Here is a 10465-nt window from a genome sequence, read left to right on the forward strand (position 1 = left end):
AGTCGCGGGCAAAGCAAACACCACCTCCTACTCCGGCGTCCTCTCGGGAGAACTCTCCAGCGTCTCTCGCTCCATCGTAACACGAAGCTCCTCTGCTTCGGCCAACCGAGCCCTAAGAGAAGCGATCTCAGCGTCTCGACTCCGCAACTCGTCCTCGCGACGCCTCAGCTCGTGACCACGAGCAGTGAGTCCAAGCTCCAGTCCCTGGATCGTTGCTCTCGCCTCGTCTAACTCAGCACAGACCCGAGCAAACTCTGCCAGATCCGCAATACTCTACAAAACACGAAACAGGTCGGTAAGATCTAAATATGAAATGGAACACAAAAACGCAAAAAAAAAAAAACAACCAACAAAAGGCACCTGCGCAAGCCGAGACTCCTCGGAGCCAGGTCACCGGCAAGTGCTCTCCACCGGTTATCCATCTGCCACAAAGCCTGATGACTAACGGTCGAAACCTAGACAACAAAACGAAACCTTTCAACAAAACAACAACAACACACAAAGGAAAATACAAACATGAAGGAGGGCTCAAACTAGAAGCTTACCCTCAAAACCGTCAACCTCCACTCCATGCCTGCATTGGTCACCTCGGGGACCGCATGCTCCGGCAGACGCAACTGCAGCTCCTCACCACTCGGCCCCTGGAAAGTTGTCTGAGCCATGAAAGCTGGGGGATCGGTCCTCATGAGGTCATCAACACCCTACAACGAGAAACCATGTTGAAGGTGACAAAACCTTCCACCGAAAAACAAAGAGTGGCAATGAGCAAAGAGTCGAGGGAAACATACCTCAATCGGGTACCAAGCAAGCCTCGACAAACGAAAGGGGTCGTAGTCGACCCCTCGCAACAACAACTCCTCACCTCCACGACCGTGAAGGTGCTCCTCAACTTCGTCAGGCGTCGACTACTGGAACAGCACCCTAGGCGGGTCGACAAGCACCACGAAGGTCTCACTAAAACACTGACGAGCAAAACGCTCGCCAAGGTACCAAACCGGGTCGATCGCCGTCTCTAGGTACAAGCGCTGGCAACTAAGAGGCCGAAAACGCTCCTTGACAAAGGTCGGCACACCCGTATAGTGCTCCCAAGGCCACCCAACAAAGTGCACCCATGACAAGGCTAGTCAACTAACTGGGGACTTTCTAGCTACCTAATCATCATATTTCAATCTTTTTACAAACAAAAGAGACGAGGAACAAAGACTTGCATCGCCAAGCCGAAGGGCGTTCACCTGACTTCTGCAGTCCACGTAGGTCGACTTGGTGGACTTCTTTCGAGCCACCGTCCAACCCTTCATGGCCAGGTAAACGAAAGGCACGTCACCCACCGTCTTCGGACGCAAATGGGGAAAGTAAGCAAACAACCAAGCCTGTAACACAAAACACAACAACGAGAAATCAGCCGATTTAAAAAAAAAACACCAAAACACAAAAAAAAAAAAAAACCAAATCAAAACCAACAACCAACAAGAACGCTCGTACCTTTAAGATCGGGCTGGGACCAACCAAAGCAGGAGAACTCCCATCCTCCATCGTCTCCGGACGAACAGCAGCGTGCAAGTAACGAGTGAACCGGGCCAGAGCAGACGTCACCCAGTCGTACTTACCCAAGGTGTCCAGGTCAGCAAGCAAAGGAAGTACCTTGGTCGACAAGCGCTCACCCTTGTCACCAAAGTACGTGGTACCCAAGAAGTACTACAACCACAACCGCGCCTCCTATGCGTCAGCCTTAGCCTTTGCCTCCGGGCTCGCCAACGGCTCCCGCACAAAGCCACTCACCATCACCTTGAAGTGGTCCCTCACATAGGAGTTTGCCATCAAGAAAGGAGTGATGTCGGTCAGTGCAGGCAGAACATCGCCGATCAGGCTCATAATCACGGCAGAAGACACTCTCTCCGGTGTAATACCCCAACTATCCGACCAAGATAATTGGAGCGTTACCATCTCGGTTTCCCGAGGTAGGGTATAAAAACCCCAATCAAAGAACATTTTATTAATGTAAAGTTTAATGAGTTACATAAAACGTAAACAAATGAATAAAAGTACAACTCAAGACATATATACTCTTTTAGCCAACTAGACTCATCTCGTGATTCATCAAGCTCGTCCCGTCTCCCCCTTACTATCCAAACAAACTGCACTTAACCTGCTCCCCATATGACCAAAGGATATCATATGGACCGACACAGGCCACCCCAAAAGAGATAGGTGACAATTACACAGACACACAAACGTCAGTTTCATTAAATAAATAAAGTGTGACGGGACTCGAGTGTGAACATGCAACATGACTGTGATATGAATGAACCACCATCAACAAACCCCGCCACGGTACCGGGACACACCCAGACATATCGACAACCACACTTGTACCGGGACACGGCCAGATATACTGACAACCATACTATTACCGGGACACGCCCAGACATACCGATAACCACAAACAGGTACCGGGACACGCCCAGACGTACCGTGTCCGGAAGCCAACCCGGATCCCCTGCTAGACGTCGTGTCTCAACCACACGAGTCCCTTCGTAACTCACGCCATTAATGTGCACATCCCTCTTGGAGTGGGAAGCTCCAAGAGGCGACTTAAGCGCAAGACGGTCTCCCAACCGTCTTATGTTTCCAAAACAAGTAACCAATCAAACCACCATGTCCTCCGACATACAAGACAACACAACAAATACGATATACCATATAACATGCCAATTACCGACTCACTCAATGCAGATGAATGATAAAAGACTCATTTTATAAATAAATGCAACAATGAAAACTGAGTAGGATAAACCTACCTCACAACAAATCCGCATAAGCAATCTGTCACACAAGCTAGGCTCGTCTCGCAAAACCGTCTCACAAAACCCATTTCCTAAAATACGATAATAATACAATTACGTATAAATATACTCATCCAATAAGTATTCAAATACATACAATTATGTGAATCTAATCATACCAAGTACGTATAATTATACGACTTAATACGTATACGACTAATTAAACTAAATAAACCCGACATAATTAATTACCCAAAACCCGACTCAACCCAACCCTAATACATCACCTCCCCTGCCACCGTGGACCATCACTACTAGCCGTGGTGGCCACGACCAGCACCAGCCACCTATGGCCCCGCCACAACGGATACAAACAACACCACCCACAACAACCGCACACACCATACACCCGCACAAACCACCCCCACCTTGGCCGCCACCACCACGAAAGTGCCGCCGTGACCACGGTCGCTCTAACCACGGTGGACCCAACCACCCGTGGCCACCACCACGGCAGCCCCTACGGCAGCCGTCAACCCAACAACAATAATGGCGACATAACATCATAAACACAAACAACCCGACACCCCCTTTTTCCCTCGGTTTTTCGACCACCACATCCACCCTCACGGCCGCCCATGACCACCCCTCAACTCAACCCTCAACCCAGATTTGCCCAAGTCCAGACCCAAACCGGCCCGCAACCTGTTCAAAATCGCAGCCCTAACCCGCGTGTCCACAACCCCTAAAAAGCCCTTTTTAAACTTAGTCAAACCCCCATATACACGGTAACGGTGGTCCAAGACACGGGTCAAAGATGAGTCAGGGTCAAGGCGGGTCAATGGTCTTAATTAAATAATATAAAAACTAGTTAAATACGGTTTACCTTACGACCTCGAGGCGGAGGGACAATATCTCCCTTTCTCTTCCTTTTTCTCTCTTTGTCTCATCTCTCATGTTTTGGGTGGATTTTGTTAGGATAAGATTATGAGTGGATAGGGTGGAGTATATAAGGTGAGGCGGAGTATATATGTATACATATACTTGTATCGTATTATGTATTATTATTATTATAACTTATTATTATTTTTATTATGGAGTATGCGCGCAGCTTTCATTAAATGAAAAATGAAAGTTTACATGAAATTGGTGGGCACAAAATCCGTCATCCCTGTCTGAGTCAAAGGAGAAGACTATGTCAAGTCAACGCACACATCACGCCCTCTGTCCCAAGAATAAAGCAGCAAATCCGCAGGACGAAGAGAGCCACCATGCCCGCCAACCAAACCGATATCAACCTCCTTTCCCGCAGAAATACCAGATCTATAGCAGATGTCGAATAGAGTGTCACGGACAAGGTTATGCCGATGTTTAACGCCCACAGTACTAGTACAAGAAACATCCTGGTCCCCAAAAACATCACCAGTAAAAACCCGAGAGCAAGCAGGACATGGCCTAGATACCGTGAATAGCGGGACACCCAGACGATACGCAAGCACACTACGGTAAGTCTCCCGTTCATAGTCTGACCCAACCCCGAGATAGGAACCGCACACAACCAATCAAAGGAGTGGGAACCCTGCTGAGACTGCCACAAAGCAAGCTAGCATGGTGTCAAAGAGAAAACAGTCTCTGAGGCAGCAGCAACCGTCGCGAAATATATGTCTGCCAATTTCTTCATAAGTTTGGGGGCAGCAATTTCACTAGGGTTACCTAAGATACCAGAGCCTGTAGTCGTAATAAACACCCGTGCGACATCATCAAAATTAGGGCCAGCAGCTACAATACCAGAAGGTCCGAGGAGCTTAGCCTGCAAATCAGCAGACTGCAAACGGGACGCAATAAAAGCATAGTGTAAAACATCTCCCGCCGCATAGACACCAAGACCACCAAGATGAAAAGGGAATGTAGCAAGGCGCCACTGCCAATCCCCAAAACCCGGGCCAGACGCGGTGACAATACGTTCCAAGCTGGAACGAAGAGCAGCATCAAAAGGAAGATGGACCGACCCAAAAACACCGGGGGAGCAAGTACGAAGGGAGAAATAGAGCTTATAAATACCAGTACAAGCTCGAAGTAGAAGCAACTCACACTGTGGGTCCTCAATCCTCGCAACCAAGTCAATAAGCGCAATGGTCTTAGTTACTCTCTTCGCCACAATCTCACTGCCAAACCCATGACAAGTACTGACAGGTCCACCCAAAACTGTAACACCATGCAAGGGCCGAGCAATAGAAGGGGGGAAAACCCTAGGAAGCCGACTCTGAGGATCCTCAACAGGCCAAAAGACCTTCGTCTTGGAGACATTAAGATGCAGTCCAAAACGAGGGCCATCCGCCATAATCAAATCCAAGACCTTCCCCACCTCCATTATTATTATTATTATTATTATTATCGTAAAATGGTAAATTAGCCCGTTATTAAATTTGGGTTGAGAATACTATTATTATTATTATTATTATTATTATTATTATTATTATTATTATTATTATTATTATTATTATTATTATTATTATTATTATTATTATTATTATTATTATTATTATCATTATTATTATTATTATTATTATTTTTTTATAAAAGGATGCGCGCAGCTTTCATTAAAAGAAAAATAAAAGTTTACATTAAATTGGTGGGGAGCCGAGAGACAATCTGGGCTCCCACACCCTTAGCAATAGAAAAGCTAAGTCTAGTAAAAATGTAAGCGGCCACCCGAGTCCCCGCATCCTGAGATACCGAGAATTTCTGGATCCGCTTGAGCAAGGCAACAACATCCGAACCCAGCTCCCCAAGTGAAGAGAAAGAGAAAGGAAGGAAACCATAACCCGCTACCGCGCACAAATCCCCATACTTAGCACACTTTCGCCGAGCAAAGATCGGCCGAGAACCCGACCAAGCACAAAATCTGTCATCCACGGCCCGAGTCAAAGGAGAAGAACTCGTCAAGTCAACGCACACATCACGCCCCCGTCCCAAGAATAAAGCAATAAATCCGCAGGACGAAGAGAGCCACCATGTCCATCAACCAAACCGTTATCAACCTCCTTTCAAATAATACTAGATCTATAGCGAGATGTCGAAAAGAATGTCCCGGACAAGGTTATGCCGATGTTTAACGCCCCTGATCAAAAGACAAGAAACAGCGTGGTCCCCAAAAACATCCTCAAGCAAAAACCCGAGAGCAAGCGGGACAGGGCCTAGATACCGTGAATAACGGAACACCCCACGATACCCCAAAGACACTACGGTAAGTCCTCCCGTTCATAGTCCGACCCAAACCCAAGATAGGAACCGCACGTAACCAATCAAAGGAATGAGAACCTGCTGAGACGCCATAAAGCAAGTGGCGTGGTGTCAAAGAGAAAAAGACGAGGAGGCGAAAGAACGTCGCGAAATAAATATCCGCCAATTTCTTCATAAGTTTGGGGGCATCAATTTCACTAGGGTTACCTAAAATACCAGATCCCGTAGCCGCAGAAACACCGCGCGACATCATCAAAAGCGGGGCAGCAGACTACAATACGGAAGGGCCGAGGAGCTTAGCCTCGCAAACCAGAGATCGCAAACGGGACGCAATAAAAGCATAAAATAAAACATCTCCCGCCACATAGACACCAAGGCCACCAAGCTGAAAAGGGAATGTAGCAAGGCGCCACTGCCAATCCCCAAAACCCGGCCCTGACGCGGTGACAATACGTTCCAAGCTAGAACGAAGAGCGGCATCAAAAGGAAGATGGACTGACCCAAAAACACTAGGGGAGCAAGTACGAAGTGAGAAGTAGAGCTTGGAAATACCAGTATAAGCTCGAAGAAGAAGCAACTCACATTGCGGATCCTCAATCCTCGCAACCAAATCCATTAGCTCAATGGTCTTGGTTACTCTCTTCACCACAATCTCACTGCTAAAATCAGAACAAGCACTTACAGGTCCACCCAAAACTGTAACACCACGCAATGGCCGAGAAATAGAAGGGGGAAAAACCCCAGGAAGTCGACTCCGAGGATCCTCAACAGGCCAAAAGGCCTCCGTCTTGGAGACATTAAGATGCAGTCCAAAACGAGGGCTATCCACCATAATCAAATCCAAGACCTTCCCCACCTCCATTATTATTATTATTATTATTATTATTATTATCGTAAAATGGTAAATTAGCCCGTTATTAAATTTGGGTTGAGAATGGTGCCATCATCTAAGTACCACGCCTGCAAAGTGAGGTCAAAAGTGTCCCGGATCTTGCAAACTAATGGATGCAAAACCAAAGCGAAAAGCAAAGGGCCCAACGGGTCACCCTGCTGAACACCCTGACAAGACCACAAGCAGTGCTCCCAATAAAAAAGGTGGGCCGGGCTGGAATAACAAAACTCCACCCAACGGGAGAGAGTCGGGCAACAATGGCGGACCTCTTGAAGCATGGTCGAACGATCAACAAGGTTGAACGCATTCTGGAAATCAACCAGCAACATAGAAAGCCCCACCTGAGCCCCCCGAGCCTCAATGGGTCGGTTCAAGGCATGCAAGATAGCCTCTCCTCCACCGGACACACCCACCCCGAACTGAAGCCCATCAAAATAAGAAGATAAAGACGGACCAACCATAGAAGCACCAACCTTAGAGACAAGCCGTCTCAAGACCGTACCAACAGCAATAGGACGAACCCCACCACCCGGTTTAACGAGTGGCGTGAGAGGGGCGCTGGCAATGTACTCACCCAGAGGAAGAGGACACCGGCCCTAAAGAAAAAGATTAACCACCCTAGTAATAGAAGTGATCAAATCATCGGAGATAGCCACAATAGTGCCACTCAAACAATCCATAAGATGTTGGGCCTGAAAACCATCCCTCCCACAGGAAGTACCACGTGGGAAGCTCCGAATCATATCCAAAACCACAGCCGAAGAGGCAACTAGAGGATGATGATCTCCAGACAAAGGAGGCAATGAAGGAGGCGGGGCGACAGGATGCTTCTCACGCAGGGCCACAAGAGTGCCATCGGAATAGGGGGCGACCCAGAGGAAGAAAGCACCCGGACAGCAGCAGTATAATGGCCATCAGAAATTTTCCGTCGACATTGGCGGAGGTTAAGCTCACTCAAATCCAGATCCTCATCCACAATAAATGAAGAAGGACCCTCATCAAAACACTCCTGCAACAACTGCAAGCCCCCCCAGGTGCCCCTCAAGCAAGGATAGCCCTGGCAATACTCTCCTCCTGATGCTGACGCCGAATAGCAGTCCGACACTCATGATTACTTCGATGAGCGAAAGTCTTGAGCAAACAAAGTGGTAGAACAAGAAAACGAACCCAGCGGAAGAGATCACTAGGGGAATCAAACACCTCATCTAAGGCCCCTTTCAAAGCCCGAGCACACCCAAGACGGCACTTCGGAGGAATAGATTTTACGGTGTGAAGGTCTAAAGACAATAAACGATCCAGCGAAGATATAGACCACTGAACGAGCTCTACACTATCATCAGAAGAAACCGATGTAGAAGGAGCCAAAGGTCTCAGAATACCATGAATATGGAAGGTGTAAAGGCCATCAACGCACTCCGGATGCATCCCAATATCACCCCGACTATGCCGACATCTTGCTCTAATAGTACGGGTCATAAAACACACCCCACACAACCAGAGCCTCATCCGTCTCAAAGAACTCTCGGCATTGGAATAAACAGTCAAACTATCAGTAAGAGTCTGACGCGTAAGGTCCCACGCACCATCCTGGCAATGTCGGTCCTGTAAATGTTTCTGCCAAGCTGCCTTAGTAAGGCCCTTACCAAAACCATCCCGACACCCATGAAGACCCGAAAAAGGACAATGGTACCGCACTAGCTCAGGCATGAAAGGACAGAGAAACCCAACACCCTTCCTCGCGCAAAGCGGTGTTGAACAGCCTAGGGCGACCAACACACCAACCACAACAAAAATGGTTGACAAAAGCCCTAGGTAAACCGCACAACCCGAACCCTAGCAACAACCCGCAAAACACCACTACACCCACAAGCAAAAGGAGGCAGCGGCCGAGCACGGAATAGGGGCACCACCGGACCACCACCGCAAAGCAGAAAACAGCGAGAAAACAAAACGGAAACAAAAAGGTAAAGAATAGAAACACTCACCGGCGGAGGGATCCAAGGACAGCGCCGTCAACCACCACAGTAATTGTAATACCCGCCCTTTTAGGGACCCTTTGACCAGCGTTGACTGACCATGGGAGCGGGAGTAGTCTTAGAAAAGTGTGCCAAAACCATCTTGGGCTGCGTGTTAAGAGTGGTACTCGATAGAGTAGAGGCTACTCGATCGAGTAGCTAGGTTACTAGATCGAGTAGGGGGCCACTCGATCGAGTTTGTTGGGTACTCGATCGAGTACCTGGTTTTCAGCGAGGGTTTTATATCGCGTTTTGTTAAATCCGCAAATCACTTCCGCCACTTTCCTCCTATCCTTCAGTCGCCGCTTTCCCTTCCCTTCACCTCAAAACCTCCATGGAAGCCTTTTGAAGATCCTTGAACCTTAGGAGGGCGTCACTTGTATCGGGTAGCGGTCTCTTGCTGAGCTTTCCCCCTAATAGGTATGTCATAATCATCATCCGTGTCCTTGTTCTTTTAGTTAGGGTTTGCCTGTTAGTAATAGTTGATGGTATTCTGGTTATAGGCGTTGCTTGGTCGCTGGACATGCTATCTGTCGGCATGGATTGGTTGCGGTGGCTTAAAGGTAGGTTCGCCTACTCAGTTTCTGTAGACGGTCTAGCGTGTCAGTTGTTGTGATTGTTCGGTGTTTGCTTAGTGTCGTAATTGTATGGCGACGATTGTGATGGTGATTGTGCTTGTTGTCTCTGGTTCTCGAGATGCGTCTCGGCTGAGTGGGGTCACTTGCGGGAGTGGCTTCACGCCCTAGTTTCGCCCTCCGTGGAACCCGCCACGGGAGGGGATGTGCACATTAAGGGACAGGGTTGTCGCTCGGTATGATGAGCGGGGATTTGGTGGGTACGGCTGCGGTCCCCATCTGGCGGGTGGTCGGTGGACGATCGATGTGAGTTGGTTGAATTACCGTGATTGTGTTGAGATTAGTAGCGTTGTATTGTGTTGATAATTGTAGTTGCCGTTGTCGTGTCTTATCTCAGGACTGACCTTGTGTGGTTGTTTGTTTGTTATGTGTCTGCCGTGATCCCTTATGGTGAGCAGTCGGTCTTAGCAGGTGTTGGTGATGTTGATAGTTGGAGTCCGGGCAGGGATGAGTTCTCACGAGATACGATGGTCATAGCGAGTAGTCTTTGAGTTGTATCTTTATATCGTTTGTTGGTTTAAATCGCTTGTAATATAACTTAATAGTTCTTTTATCGACATTTGATTATTACTAACCTCGGGCAACCGGGATGGTAACGTCCTTATATCCTAAGGAAGGCCTAGTTAAGGCTCCTCTGAATATGGGGGTGTTACAAAGTGGTATCAGAGCGACGATTTTGGAACCTGTAACAAATGAACATAATGAACGCACGGAGTCTAATAAAATGAACCTGGTGTATGCGTGATGGGAGCCCCAGATGATGCTAGATTTTGGGTGAGTAGGCGCCCTCACTTCAAAATCTTGGCCCCATGACACTTAAGCCTGTCACATGGTATGGGAATGTGGAGTCCGTGTGTCTATGTGTGATATGCATGTTAATTGTGCCGGAGCTACCTC

Source organism: Silene latifolia, chromosome 4, assembly GCF_048544455.1.
Source record: "Silene latifolia isolate original U9 population chromosome 4, ASM4854445v1, whole genome shotgun sequence".
NCBI lineage: Eukaryota > Viridiplantae > Streptophyta > Magnoliopsida > Caryophyllales > Caryophyllaceae > Silene > Silene latifolia.